General features: G+C 47.6%; 1 protein-coding gene across 9 annotated transcripts in view; it reads left to right on the top strand.

The window, feature by feature from the left end:
- Nucleotides 1-423: 423 nt before the first annotated feature.
- The window catches only part of DAGLA (diacylglycerol lipase alpha), a 78,988-nt gene continuing 63,705 nt past the window's right edge, over nt 424-15,706 (top strand). For 5 of the 9 annotated variants that reach the window (XM_080403826.1, XM_080403821.1, XM_080403820.1 and 2 more), the window contains exon 1: nt 424-7,056. The gene's annotated coding sequence lies outside the window, so the exon portion shown is untranslated. The other 4 variants (XM_080403828.1, XM_080403823.1, XM_080403835.1 and 1 more) reach the window with 4 other exon arrangements.

Genomic DNA, 15,706 nt, shown 5'->3' with positions numbered 1-15,706 from the left:
TTAATGTGAAACCTTCTGGTTCAGTACTACTGCCTCAGCCCTGCTAAGAATCACCTCCAGAAGCAAGTGCAGGCCCCCAAGCAAGCAGAGAAGGGAGGGCATTTGGCCTAATGAAATTATCCAAGTAGCCTGGCTCCAGCTGCTGCTTTTTAATTGCATCTGACTAACATCCAGGCACATGGCAAACAGGGAGGGGTGGCATCTTCTGAGCAGCATCTGCATCTTCTGTGTGGTCCCCACATCCAACAGTGGTATTCATGGTCCCTCTTGCTTCCTAGAGAGCCCGGGAGGCTGCAGGTGCTGCTTGGTGAGGGAGAAGCGGGCTCAGTGCTCTCTTACAACTGCTCCTCTCCACCACTGACAGGCACAACACAGCTGAACTGTAAACTTTCCTATCTTGCTGCTGTCCTGCTAACCTCCTGTAACAGGAATCATGCAAGCTACTGAGAATTAGAAAGCAGCTCATTCTTGGTCAGCCCATGGGGTAAATTCTCATGGTTTGATGTCTCGGCCAATGTTCCTCTGCAGGGAAGCTGTGTTAATGCCACCTGACCGAGTCCTGCAGAGCCCTGGGAAAAGGCCAGCTCTCCTGCTTGTGGGGGTGAATGCATCCCACATCCCTAAAGCTCCTGTTAAAAAATCCTGATTCATTTCTGGGCTAGAGCTTTCCTTTCAAATGAGGTTTTAGCAAGGAGGATGGAGCCAAGGGCATTTGAAAGGTAGGCGGTGAGGAGAAGTAAGAGAGCGTGTAGGAATTTGGTGGTGGTGGGGGGGTCAAGCAGATAAAGAAAATGACATATTATTGCACTGCGGTGAGGTAGTGCTCTGAGGGAGCCAGGGTCTCTGCTGGGCTGCCAGCACTGCAAACGCAACGTCATAGGTCAGCTCCCCAGAACGAGGAGCTTGCGGGTTTGCATTTCCCCCCCTCGGAGCCTTTAGGGTTCATATCTATGATTCCTTTTTTCTGCAAAACCACAAGGGTTTATAATCCCAGGCAAAAAAAAAAAAAAAAAGCAAACTTCAGCACAGGGCAATGTATGGCTTGCTGAGGATGATGGGTTTGTCCAAGAGGTAGCATGCAATGGAGCTGCAGGATGATGGCAAATGTACCAACAGCCTGGACCACTCACCTGCTTTTCTCTGATGGAGAGGCCACCTGCTGCTGCTGGGCAGGAAAAGGCCCTGAGCTTTGCTAAGCAGCCTCAGCAGTGGTGAGAGCTCCAGTGAAATGTTATTTAATGTTCCTCTTCAGTGGAGATGGCTATTTACCAATGAGAAATTTCTGGGCTGAAGAGTCACAGCTTGGGTAATGCTGGATAATGTCCTTGGGAGGGGGAAGTGCTGGCGGGATTTATAGCAAGTCTTTGAGGCTTGGCTTCCATAGTTAGATCTGGCACAAATTTAGAAAAGCAGCTGGAGGATGAGTTTGTGCTTGGAATCATTAGCAGCAAAGGCTGTGCTGAATTACCAAATGCAACCTGGGGGAGAAATCGTTTCTAGGCTTCCTGTCAAGGCCAGTAAAATAAACACGTGTGCACACGTATGTATTTACTATATGCCAAAAGTGAACCCGCTGCATTGTAAAGGCATGTAGTGCCCTGGCTCCCTGTGTGGGAGATGGCTTGCAGACGGGAGGAATCCTGCGAAGCAGTGCCTGAGGAAGCAGCTTTGTGGCTGGAAATGTGGTCCCACCTGCTGAGGCAGGGCTTGGAAACCTCCTGGCTGGGCAAAAGGGGCTGCCCACCAGTATGTCTGTGCTGGTGTGAAAGAGCTGTGCCCAGGAGAAGGAACTGCCAAGCTGGCCAGGAAGGTGCCGGCAGCACACTGCCCTGCAAGCCTGCACTGGGAACTGGGTGCTGCCGCACACCTTGGTAATGGTCTGACTCTTCACAAGCGTGGCAGAGGTTTGCCAGCCTGTGAGTAAAGAGGCCCTGCCCAGCCGTTTGGTGGTATTTCAGCTCCTGGAGCAGCCTGTAAACCCCTGTGTGTGCTGGTTTAAAAGCCTGGCTTTGTGCTTTCAGCTTGTCTCCAGAGCATCTGTCCCCAGGTTAGACTGGCTGAGGCTGGAGAGGTCTCATCTCTGAAATGAGCCTTAGCTGACGGGAGGAACTGAGTTGTTTTGGGGGTTCAGGCACACAGGGTGGGGCAAGACCGAATCCAGCCACCTGGGTGCTCCCTGTTAGATATTAGACCAGCCTCTTGCCTTTTGAAAGGCAAGAGTGGGGGCACCAGAGTTTGTCCCCAACAGAAACCAAACGTCTCTCCTGGGGTGTCCTGACAGCAGTACCTGTGGAGTATTCAAGTTGGCAGTGCCCTGCTTTGACTTGTACAGCTCCCTGAACCTTGACGTGGGTACTGTGCTGGCTATCTTAGTTGTAATGATGCCTGTAAAATGCTAATAAACATTTATTTAATGGGAGGGAGGCTGGGTGCATAATCCTGAACATGGTGTGGGGGAATGACTGCTTGGCACAGCAGCGTGGTACCCCTCCAAGGCATGTCCTGGTGCCTGGAGGAACTGCAGAAGGCCCTGATCTAGCCTGGGGGAGATGGAGAATTTTGCAAACATGCTGAGCAGAAGAGAAGCACCTTCGTTAGGATAATGATTTTTAGTTAAGATTTGAGTAATGCTGTTTGTTTGCAGTGCTGAAGCAGCTGGTTCTGCTGTGGGGGCATTAGCATCTGCTAGTCCCTGCTTTGGGAACTCTGTGGTGCCAGCACAGGGGACAGGGAAGTGAGGAAGCAGAAGATGGAGGGCCAGTCTGGGAGGTGGTGGCTCTGTGTGCTGGGATCACAGCTGCTTCTGTGGGCATCAAGGCAGAGCAGCTTTCGGTGGGGGGATCTGTTGGTGGATAATGAAGGACCTGGCTAGCTGGTGTGTGTGGGGAGCTTCTAAGCCAAGCAGGATCAGCCTGAAGGCGCTAGCTAAGAAATGCTCCGGTAGTAGGCGATGGGGACTGATGGCTCTGGCTAACTGCAGGTGGGAGTCATGCCGGGTAGTGAAGGAGAGCTGACAGGCAGGCTGGGGAGGCACAGCTACCACGGGCGCTGGAAGCAGGTGCAGGCACTTCACGCTTGATGTGATGGAAGTGGGGGACAGGGGTTCCTCTTGCTTTGTTTTTTAGAATTACCTCCCCAATTCTGGTTGTATCTGGTACTGGCATCATCTGAAGGAAACTGTGTGGGTTTTTTCTGATTTGGTGGTACTTTGCTGGGGGAACATGGTTAACTGATATTCCGAAGTGTGAGAGATGGTGGGTGAGGTACTGGGGTGTGTGCCTCTGAAGGGAATATTGGAGTGATGTTATTGTTTTGGTGATGGCCTGTCCCCAGTGACCCTCCCTTTGAGAATTGAAAAAAAAAATATCTTGCCAAGATGCTTGTTGATGTCACCTCCTTTGAATTTAGCCATGTCACCTGCAAGGGCTGGGGGCTGGTTGCTCTCTGCACAGTGCTCAGGCATCTCCTGTCCCCTCTACCACAAAGAAGTGATCACAAGTAGCAGAGGTGGCTTTATTTCCCAATATATGTGGTGGAAGAAGCTGTGGGATGATCATTTGGTGGTGAGAGTTTGTGCTAATGCAAAAAGTTATCTCAAGGCAGTTTTAGCCTGCCAGGAAATAAAGATGAACCTGGCATAATGCCTGCAGCTGCTGCAGGGGTGATGGGGCTCCCCTCTGGCTTGGTGTTTTGCAGGGCTTGAACAGGAGACAGAAGGCAGCTGGGTAGCCTGGATGTTTGAACCACCATTTCTGTGCTCTCAGAAGATCCCATGTAAGCTTGTTAATATATTTTCCTGTGATTTTATTGTAATACTCACAGAACAGTTCAGGGAAACTGTCAGGGTTGGGATTGAGGAGGAGAGGGGCTTGTTACCAGAGGAGTAACAAACTGTCTGGTTCTGACTGGGGAGGCAAGCAGGAGCAGAATTTAAGAGCAGTGTGATTGGATGTGCTGTGCTTGGGGGTGGTAGTAACTAAAACAAACTGAATAATAATAATAATAATAAGCTTCCCATGTACACAGCTATTTTTGGTAGCTGATGGCTCCTGGGTTTGTACATGGCAGATCCTTGTTACTTTTCTAAATTTCCTGGAGAGACGTTTGTTTTGCTTTTAGGTTTAGAAGAATGTGATCCTTAACCCCAGAATCCCACTGGCTTTCTTCAGGACACTCAGATCAGCAGAGCTGGACAGGTTCTTTGTTGATCGCATACTCCCTGTGCGCTGCTGGCATGTTGGAGATCTCCAGAGCTCTGCCAAGGCTGTCCACAGCAGTCTGGACATTTCACTTGTCCTGGGGAGCTGATATCGGCGATTCCAAGGCTGTGGTGACAAACAGCTGTGTGCCATACCTGTCTGGTTGAGGTATGACAGGCTCCAGCTTAAAGAACCACAGAGAATGCCCCCTATCCTCATGTTCTTGGGTTATTCTTCATCTTGGCTACAACACTGCAGGATAGCCCAAGGGTGAGTGGGGATGGTGAGGGACGGCAATTTATTAAGCCGATGTGGCTGCTGAAGGTTTTATTATGAAACGGATGGTGGTGTGTCAGTGGAGGTGATCTCCTGATGGAAAGGCAATAAAGCAGGCTGTGTAAGTGCACCCTAATAGGCATGTACCTGAGCCATCAGCTGTGGTAACCCAGCTGATATATGTATCTTTGCTGTAACTCTGCTCTCCTACATCCCTCCTAAGATGTAGGACTTGTCACTGACGCATGTACATCTCCATGCCATTGCCCTGGGCACTCCAAACCAAACTCTTTCATCTTCCCCAGGATGGGAAACTGAAGTGAATGTTCTTGCTAGAGAGGATGTAGGTGGAGACTGGGTTCAGCAGGGCTAAAGTGGTTTAATTTATGCACCACCTCAAATTAATGTCTTAATCAAGCAGCTTTTTTCTTCTGGTAGGTATTACTCTGAGTGCTCTGCCACCCACCCTCCCATGCAGTGATAGGGAGCAATGTCCTTTGCATGAGGGCAGAGACAGGGGATTTGAGGGGTGTTAAGCCCTTCCCTTACACTCTGAGGGAGTGTTAAGGAAACAGGCTTACACAAAACAAAGTCCAAATTTGTTTGTAGATTGTGTCACTGCCATACAGAACCTGCAAAGAAAGACCTGCCGGTAGCTGTGATGTACTCTGTTGCTGAGGCTGGGCTATAAATATGGTCTGTCCCTTGCTAACCGGCAGCTCTCTTGTGGAGCAGAGTTAGATACGGACAGCTGGGGCTGCTTGCAAGCAGAAAGCTTGAGCTGTATGAGATTAATTGCCTGTGATGACTTGTGTACATTAATTGGCAGGATCTGGGCTGGTATGTACTCTATACCACCACTCGAATTGAAAGTCTTGAACAGCTACTGATTGTATTTTCATTAATAAAATAGCGACTGAAGTTTTCCTGAGAGTCTTGCTTCTGTCTGCTCTAGGTTTCAGCACTTGCAGGAGTGTCTGCCCACTGGATTGGCACTGCTCTGCTGAGGATGGTTGTGCTGAAGGAAGACCTTGAAAGTGCCACATGCAGGATGAAATGGTTTGTCTAAATACTAGATTTGGCACCAGCTTTTCATCTAAACCAGAGCCACTTTACACCTGTCTGACAAGATAAAGGGACTTAAAATGAGTGTGATTTTTTTAATTTTTTTTTTTTAACACCTGAACAGTATACAGAGACCTCAGCATAAATGAATACCAGAGCTTCAAAGCTGTTGCTGAATGTTTTTCTACCACCTATAGTACTGCCAGGCTATTTTATTTTCAAGGTATAGTGATATCACTGAGCAGACCATTTGAAGGCTGCTCTCCTTCCTTTAAGGAGGAATGGACAGATGGGTATATGCTGCTGTCCCCTGCTGAATGAGCTGCACTGTTTTCTGGGACAGGTATTCCTACCCACAAGAGACTTTTTTTCTTTCTTTTTTTTTTTTTTTTTTGCTACTTTTCTAGTCTTTTGCAATAAGAGCATCTCAACTATGTCCTTGGCTGATACTTCAGCACTTGCCACGCTGAGGCTGGTGCTGTCTGACCTGTGCCACTGCTGTCCTGCCTCCCACCCAAATGCCGTGACCAGGGGAAGGCTGACATGGCTCATCCATCCTTCTGAGGGCTTTGTTAGTAAGTATACGTGTGAGCAGGAGGCACCTGTGCTCAGATTGCCGGAGAGCGCCGGTCATCCAGCCCACACAGACCTGTAAAGTTATAGACAAGAAAACCTTGTTTCCATTTCAGCCAGGTTATAGCCTGAAGCCTTTGGATTAAAAGGCGATAACCAGCACTGGCCTGGAAACCTAAACCGTTGCTCTGAGGGTTGGAAGGGGGGTACCTCGGGGGTGGGCGGCTGGTGGCTGGCCTGATGGGCTGAGCAGAGTGGGGTCCTGGCCGGGGGGCTCCGTGGGGAGGGGGTCCTGGCCGGGGGGTTCTGGGGGGGCGGGGGGTTGTCATGTTATGCCACTGGGCCCTTCTCAGGGAAAAGGGATGCCAGGAGTGCCCGATGCTGTCAGAAGGGCGGCGCTGGGGCTGGCCTGGCAGCAGCGGGTGGCCTCGCCGGGGGGGACAAGGCCACCCCGATGCCCGCAGTGGGTTTAGGGGGGCTCTGGCTGCCCCGGGCTGTGGGGCCGCGATGTGCCCCTGGTGGGGGTAGGTCGCAGGTCCCCTCAGGGGGCTGCGTGGCGCCGAGCAGGGAGAGGTGAGGAATAGCCGGGGTGTGTGTGCGCCCTGGCCAGGGTCCGGCCCCCCTGAGGAGGGGGCGATGGCGGCCCCGCTCCTCTCAGCCCGCAGCGGGAAGGCCCGGCCCGCGCCGCTGCCTCGGTCCCGCCAGGGGGCGCCACCGCCCCCTGTACTTACGCGCTCCCCCCAACCCCCGCCACAGACGTCGCCATGGTGACCGCTGGGTGCGTAGCGGCCCTTACGAAGCTGACGCAGTGGGCGGCCCGGCACGGGCGGGGGCGGCCCCTGCACGGGCGGAGGCGGTGTTAGAGAATCGGGGGGCTGTGAGGCCCCCGGGATGGAGGTGGCGGCGGCCCTGGGCCTGCGTGGCTGGCGGCGGCGGCTGAGAGGTGAGGGGAGGCGGGAGGGTGGCGGCGACCCCCGTGGGCCTGGGGGGGGCCGGCAGCGCCCCCCACAGCGGCGGGGCCTTCCCTGCGGCGGGCGGGCAGGTCCCCGGGCCGGGGTGGGGGGATGCTGAGGGGACAGACGGGTGCTGGGGCGGGGGGACGCTCCCGGCGCTGGGCCCGGCCCCGCCGCGCTTTGTTCCGTCCTGGGGGCGGCGGCGGGTGCGGGCCGGACTGTGTCCGGGGGGCGCCTCGTCCCCCCCCGGCCGGGCAGGGCAGGGGCAGGGCGGCCGCCGGAGCAGCGCCAGCACTGCCAGCCGGCCGGGCCCGGGACGGGGCCGCATCCCGCAGAAAGGGGCGACCCTGCCCCGGGCGGGTGCGGGCGGCACGGGGGCTGGTGTGGGGTCCGGAGCGGGACCCAGGACCCCGGCCCGAGCTGGCCCTGGCTGTCAGCACCAGCCTGGTGTGGGAGAGCCGGTAGGTGTTGCTGGCTGTGCAGGGAGAAGCCGCCGGTGTGCGGAGGGAGGTGGGTGTGACACATGGATTCTGCCTCAGCCTTTATTACTTCTCCGCAGGGACCGCTATCTGAAACAGGTAGCTGGCACTGAGTACTCCGGCGACATGGATCTGCCATAGTGGTTGATGGGCCCTGACCGTAGAAATCCCCAGTAAGGGTCACAGAGAACTGCATGCTTAAAGTAAAGGATCTATCACTCTCAGCTCTTGCAGCTGGGACGTTGCCAGACTGCTCAGCCAGATTTCATGCTGTGCCTGTGCTGTGAATTGGTCCCTGCCAGTGTCCTCGCGACAGGCTTCAGTTACCACTTGTGATATAGGAGCGAAGACTGTCTGCAGGTCCTGATATGCAGGGTGGTGCTTACAGCCACGTCCAGGTGGAAAACAGCATAGTGATTGCCAAGGATAGTATAGGTAGCTCTTGGGATGCTGGGGTGTTCAAGTGTGGTGTACTGGAAGCAGCAAACCTCTGTTGGAGGGATTAGCCAGCGTGTTAAAGGAAATGGCTCTGAGGGAAAGTATAACCTCTGCCAAGGTGGGAAGTTTATTCACCTGCCGGGACAAAACTTCGTAATACCTGGTGATGAGTTGCTCCATCCTGCTGACTATCATTTTCTGGCTGAACAGCAAGAAATGTCTGTGCTTGTGTGGTCAGGCTGCGTGTTTTTAAAGTAGTAGTGGCTGGGAGATAATGAAATTGTAGGAAGTGGCTTCTGTAAAGACTGTCTTTAATCTCTCAGTTTTATGACATTGGCTTCAGTGAAATGTGTATCTAGTGGGCACCGGTGGAAAGCTTTCTAAATAAGAAACATTATCTGAGTGAAGCTATTTGTTTTCCTAGGTGTTAGCTTTCTGTGTCATAAGTTACATCAGGTTCTCAAAGCTGCTGATTAGGTCACTGCTCAGCCCAGTGAGCGTGTGTCAGTTTGTAGTAGACAGGCAGGCTGGTAATGGCTAACAGGGACAAGAAACATGAGCAACATCTGCTACATGGTAAATAATGCATATAGCACGGAACTTCTGTAACCAAAACTCTTCAGACAGGAGTAGGACATAGTGCTCCCCTTTAAATCCGTAATTAAATAAAAGAAGATATTTGGGAGTTACTGTGTCTGCTGTTCTACAAAAATTTTATTCTCTTCATAATGTGCTAGAGTCAAAATTATACTCGAATATGAGCAAAATCTGTATTGCTAATACTGATTTTGATAATGCTGACCTGTAAAAACTAGATTTGATCAAAATTCCATTTGAACTTAAGGCTCTGGGCTAGATCTTTTTGACTACTGTCTGCAAAATCAAATCAGAAATCACAGAAACAGGGATTGCTGGAAGTCCCTGACTGCTCGGTCATTGCTGGGAAATGGTTAATGAGAAAGTCAAGCTTCACTGTGCTGTCCACCCTGTTCCCCTTCTAGACTCCTAGGAAGGAACAGTTGTGCAACAGTGTGATCTGAGTGGTTAAAATTAAGAAACCTGCTGCTCCAGGAAGAAAAGTAGAAAGGATGAAAATACTCCCTCCAATGATAAAAAGCTATGTTAAAAAACCAGAGAAAAATAGGGTAAACCAAAATAGCTGTCAGTCTGTTTCATAAAAAAAAATATGTGGATAGCAAACTGTTTAAAAGTGTTGAGGAGACTTGCCTTCAGCAGATACTCGGTGAGGTGCATTTGCATTGTACCACGTTTTGGCGGAGTTCTACTTTATGAAACTTTTTCAAAATTCCTATAAACAAATAGTTACAACAAAAAGAATCTTTGTATGTACGTGCACAGATGTGCTTTTGGACTTTGCATGAGAATATAAATGTCACATTCCTTGTGCGATGTCTACCTCAGTTTGTTCCAAGACAGGAGATTTTTTTATGTACCCGTTAAACACTGTGTGTGTCTGACCAGAAACTCGAGACATAAACTTGCAGGCCCTTTGACAGATCCACTTGACCTGCATGTTTTTATCAGTCCCACCTGTCTTTGCTTCCCTTCTGTAAAAAAACAAAAACGAACAAAAAAACCAACCAAAAACCAACAAAAAAACCCCAAGCCACAAACAAAAAACCAAAACAACCCCCACCAACAACTCCCCCCCCCCCCCCCCCCCCAAAACAAACAAACAAAAAAACCCAAAACAAACAAACACACACAAAACCCCAAAACAAAACCAAACCAGTCTGGCATTCCCTGAGCGCAGAAGCTGTGAATTGCAGTTATATTCCATGTGAAGTTCAGGTGGTGTCTCTCTTTGCTCTGCGACCTTTAATCCCAGGGTGCTGAAGGTACAGATGTTTGACGATGTTTTATAGTGCCAAGTGTAAAGACAGGCAAAGGGATGTTTCCTATGCAGCCTCATCTTAGAAGTTAATTAATTTTATGAGTTAGCTCATCAAAACTAGGTCAATGTAGTTTTTGCATTGCAATATAATTGTATTGACTTGCATAAAAAAAAACCCCAACCAACCAAAACATTTATACACTTCTTCCAAGCCTTTGTGACTTAAAAAAAACTCCTTAAGCAACATGAATACCAATCTTTTGAGGGTCTCTTCCAGGCAAGGCCCATCAAGCTGGAGACCTGTAGGGAATACGGGAATGCTAAAGCTTGAGAGTAAAACCCCAGCATGCTTGGTACCCTGCTCAGCTTTGGGCAGATAACAGCCTTTCAGGCTTTGAGTCATTTACTGGCCTGCCTAAAATTTATTAAACTTTCTTGCATTAAACCAGCAGTGCTTCTGTTCTGTCTTCAGACAGTGGAAGGATGCTTGAGACTTGCCCCCTGCCTGGGTAACAATTGTATCTGCTCTAGAACAAGCAGCTTTTACTTCGGGGGGTCTGCACCCAGCTTTTCCTCTTGAGAGAACAGGGTATGTCCTGTTTCAGCTTGCCACCTAGGTAGCAGTAAATAATCCTTGGTTAAAACTAGCAGTCTCTCTGATCCTGACAGTGATCCAGCAGATGAATAAGTACATCCTGAGCTGGATTCAGCGTTGGACTTTGAGGAAGTTACACTTAAAGAGACAGAAATTGAGATGCTTGGAAGGGTGAAACTGTTTTCATCTGCTCTTGGAGGGCTGCAGGGCTGGAGTTTGTCAAGAGCTGGGGAAGGGAGTTTATGAAAGTGTCCTTTGTGCTATCGGGAGCGTGACAAATGGACTCTTGGGATCTGCGGATAGCTTTGGGATGTTTATTCTTACTGGAGTAGATTCTTGGAGTCAATCAGACTTTTAACTTGAAGCTAGTTTGTGCTGGTATTTTCTTTATTCTGTGCTGTACCTACGTGATACTGTTAATTTAAATGTTTGTCTGCCAGAGCAAACATACGTGGCATGTGTTTCACGGTGGTGGGAATTGTGCGATGCTTCTAGTTAGAACTACATTCATTTGTTCTCAAGCTAATGCTTTGTGTATTTCTAAAGAGAAATCAGAGGAAAAACCTTGAAAATTTGCCAGGTGTGGTATCTGTCCAGGTTTGACCTTTTAAGACACAAGAAACTGAAATTATTTTGGTGATTTTGGTAAGAAATGGAGTTTACCCACTGAAACAAAAATCAAATTGCTATGTATTTTAAGAGCACAAGCATAGCTGGGAGTTGATAGTTTACTTGCAGGGCACAGACATTGACTCAAGAGTCTGCTCCCTTTGCGCAGCTGTGTTGATCCTGCTTGCTAGATCTCACTCTGCTTTCCAATAATACAATGTAATTTTTTTTGTCTCCTACCGCAGCAATTGCTCTAACTGTAATTCTGTAATGCAAGGTGCTAAGCACTTTTATTCTGCTAGCTTGCTTGGGTGCATAAATTTAAGTTATGGTGCGTGGCATCTTGATCCTAAATTAATTACAAAATTATTTTGAATAAAATGCAGAATTCCTGCTGAGCTTTAGAAAAAAAAATGTGCCCTCTATCTTCAGGCATTTTTTCTGTCTTTTTCTTTCCTCCTCCTTATTCTTTTCTTTCTTCCTGCCAGTGAAAGGGGCATGGGTCCCTTACCTCATACACTGGATTTCTTTGAAAAGATGTCAAGCTAAAAGATTAAATAAAAAAGCTTACTGATTATGTTTTTTCTTCCTTGCAGTGAGAGTAGAAAATTTGCATGGCAAGCAGGCTGCCTGACTAACAAGGAGTTTTGTAACGGGTTCTTAACCCCCAAGCTTCTAGTCTGTCTGCTCTTGCACAAATGCTTCTTTAACTGGACTCGTGCTCCTGCAGTCTCTTGTAGACCTCTGGAAGTTCTCCTCCCTCCCTCTTTGAGGAGGTCTGGCTTTCTGTCTCCTTCAGGTTGATTACAAATGCGTCTGGAATTGCATGAAAATTCATGGCTTTTAGTTCTGTTCAAGCTGTTAAATCAGTAACCAGCCTGCTTTTGGTCCTTGCATGTTCCCTTTGTGTGAAATGAAAACTACAAGTAGATTCCTCAGTGATGTCTTTGACCTTAATAAGAATTTCTCTCTGAGAACAGGATATGAGATGCAATCTAGTCTTAAAAATCCTAAGTTTCCTTGTGTTCTTCATTTGCCATTTCATGAGGCAAACATGCTGTTTGGCAAGCAATGATTAGAAAAACCCCAGCGACGCTAACCATTGTCTCTGAGTTGTTTAAACTGATCTCGTTTCCGTAACCTTATGCACAGATCGACACTGCTGCATCAGCAGTCATCTGGTGATGAAAAGCCCTCTGCTAGCGCATACCTGCAGAGAGCTGCTGGCAGGTTATTGTGGGAATCCTGGCTAAGCCTGTTGGAGTGAAGTTTGTGCCTAATGTGGTATGTGGATTTTCTAAATGTCTGCTGTTTCATAAGAAGTTTTGTGAGCTTCCTGTACCTACGGGATAGTGGTGCTGTACCCACTTCCACTTTCTCAGAGTGAGAATGTCGTTGTGCCCTGAAAGGGGGTACTAGCTGGGAACGCAGGCGGGCACGGTCCTGAAGGGTACCTGTGTCAGCCCCTCTTCCTCCGCATGCTCCTTTCTGTCTGGACACTGACATTTTTATGGGGTGAGTGAGCACTGATGAGCCTTTTCAGGTGTTTGTTCTCTCAGCGTTGTGTGTGGGATAACTAATTTGATACAGTTTGGTGCTCTGGGACATGTGAGGAAGGTTTGCTTGGAGCATCTGAACGATGTGTGTCATGTTATGGGAGAGCTTAGGACTTTGTGCTGCATGAGAGCAGAGGCTTGCTGATTCTGGAATTGATTGGATAAGATTCTTCTCACCTTGTGAAGACATGGAAAGATAATTTTAAACAGTGTTTATAGTTACTAGGAGTAATTAGCTAATTGATAAATATGAGAAGGCTACCTGAAATGAATAGGTGCTGAGTGTTTGCCATGTCTTTTCTTCTTTTGTAGGTCTAGAGGTATGATTATCAGCACAGACCTGAGAGATCTTGAGTTTTAATCTAGAAGTTTGCCTGGATTTAGTCTTTTTATGAAGAACAAAAAATGTGCAAATAGTATGGTGAATCCCTTGGGCCACCATAAATAAAATTGAACTGGACAATAGGAAGAAACAGGGAGATTCAAGACTTTGCTATTATAGTTGCATTGCAGTAAGTACAATAGAAATGGTGAGGCTGGCATGAAAAAAAAAGCCTCCAGTGCATTTCTACCCGGAAAGGTTTCTATTTGGCTCTGTCATGCTGCTCCGTGTCTCTGAAAAGTTGGTGTTTATACAGCTCTGCATCTTTTAGAAAGAAGAATGAAATTTAGTATTATATCATGGCTTGTCTTTTCAGCACAGTTCTGTGTAATGCACTTGCTGGTGTTTACAGCTATGGATACAGCCTTGAAGTATTTTTGGAATATAGATTCCAGCTCAAAAGTCTGAGCATCTGGAGGCTTGTCTTTTCCCCATGTGATCTGCCAAATGATCTTGCAAAATTGTGCTGTTTTCTCTCATGGGAAATTAACTATTTCACCTCCCATAAACTAAAAGCAAGTCAGATGCTTCTTGTGAGTTTGCAGCATCTCAGCCACCCTGTGACTGTCCTGATATAGTGAATCTTACCTTCTAGTGTTGTCTTGCATACTGTATTTCCTGGTCATATCAGGGCCCCTTAAAAAGTGTTCTTCGTTGAAATTCAACCTAGTGTTGTGTAACTTGCCTTTATGCTTGGCTTGCCTTTGTAGGTGACCATACTGTACGTTCTTTCCTTTTTGAAACACAACGCAGACTTCAGTGTTTGAAAACTCAGATGTGAGAAGTAGTAAAGTGAACTCAGTGTAACTCTCCAGCGCTAAATGCTTTTGGAACAGTAAGCGGGCCACTTTGTTGTTTCTCTGCTGTTGAAATCAAAACAAGTCCTCTTTAAAAAAAAGTGTATCAGCCATTTTTCAAGAACTTCAGCTTGAGACCCTCTGGAAATGGCAGGGGTTTTCTAGTCCAGTGGTCTGTTTCTTGTTCCAGGATGTCCCTGCAAAGACTATGTGTCTTTCCGCTTCAACAGTCCCGTGTGACTGCTTTACCTCTCAGCCAGGTTTAACCTTTTAAACTACAGTACCCTTTTTGTAACAAGCATCTGGTAATGACAACCACTTCACTAAATGAGGGTATTCAGATATGAACCTCTGTCTTTTTGCTTGGAGGGGAAACATGTGCCCTTGATCCAAGCCAGAGAAAGCAAAAAGAGTTCCCATTTGCTCTGCTGAATGGTGGTAAGTTAATGTCCTTAAAAGAAAATGAAGAAGCAGTAATTTGCGACTTCTCTAGAGTTCCTGTTGTTGTAGCGGACGCTCTTTCTTCCCTGAATAGAATGGAGAATAATGACAGATTTCTTTCAGAGATTCTCTGTGTGTGCTATGGGATTACTCTTCCCCTCATCTTTGTGATTTTCATTTATTTTTCTAGCAGAGAAAGAGGCTGCTCTTTCTTTTCAAGTCTTCCTTCCGAGGTTAATATGGGGATAAAGCTATTTGGCACATGAATAATGAAGCATATAGGAAGTGAGAGATGCCTTTCCTGAGATGTTACGTGCATGTTCTAAAACTGGAAAGAGCAGAGCTTTCCTTGAACTTCAGTGGCTTGAAAGGAGTGCCAGACAAGATGCCTTTGCATAATTGTTGTGTTAAAACTTCATTCTGTAGGAAGCCCTGGACTTCTTTCCTCTCTATTTCATGGTTATTCCTGGTTCAATATCTTGCTTTTGGAAAACAGTCTTTTATCCTCATTGATTTCTTTAATATTTTTTTTAAAGCAAAAAAGGAGCACTCTTTCTTCCAGATCTGAGAGCAAACTCTTTTGAACACTTCAGGGGCCATAATTGAATTTAACTCAATAGGAAATGAGGACATCAACAAATGCACTGTCGTCCTCTGTTCTTCTAAGTGTTACTGGCCTGGAAGAATCTGAGGTAAAAAACTTTGATTGCATATAACTATTAGTTTGTCTTGCTTTATGGGACCGCAGTGCTCTGCTGATGGGAAAGAATTTATCGATTCTCTGAGGCCTTGGTCTGCCTTTCTCTTGGATGAGGGCGGAGGAATTAGTACAGGCGGGTTTGGAGGTGGGAACCATGTAGGATGCTGCAGAAAATGCTTGTTCTGTGAACGGATGGCTGAGTAAGTGTGGTGCATGCATCTGAAGTGCCTCATGGGAGCTTGCTGGTAATATTTACAGAGTTTGTGAATTTGGAGTATGCAGTGTATGAGTTTGCATGCAAGCTCAGGAGTGTCAGGTGTGTTTAATTTGCCCCAGTGAAGGGGTGCATGTGTGGAAGCTTGTGCAGGGAAGGGTGGGCAGAAACCTATCTACCTCACAGTGGCTTTTCAGGTGATTTGGGAAGAAGCAGCATGAACATGCATACTTGGCAGTTTCTCCAACTAGTGTGCAAGTCTGCAGGCCGTGTATTTGTATATGTGCAGGCCATGTGCTTCCAAGTGGTTGATATGCACTGGGGAAACCAACAACTCTACCCTTGCCCTTCATAGTGTAAGGAACCCGTTTTCTGTCCCAGGTTTTACTGGCTCCTTAGGTTTTCCTTCCCTGGAATGGCTTGTAAGCCTCTAGTTAGGAACTTTAAGATATATTGCATCTAACCTTTATTCTTTGGGACATACAATGCTTATTTTGTGATGAATTACTTTGACCAGGTCTTCAAGGGGATGATATCACTACAGAAATAGTGATTTTCTTTCTTTCTTTTTTTT

The sequence above is a fragment of the Falco punctatus genome (genome assembly GCF_963210335.1).
Source record: "Falco punctatus genome assembly, chromosome: 10".
Lineage (NCBI taxonomy): Eukaryota > Metazoa > Chordata > Aves > Falconiformes > Falconidae > Falco > Falco punctatus.
The sequence above is the reverse complement of the archived record's forward strand: the minus strand, read 5'-3'. Positions and strand labels throughout refer to the sequence as shown.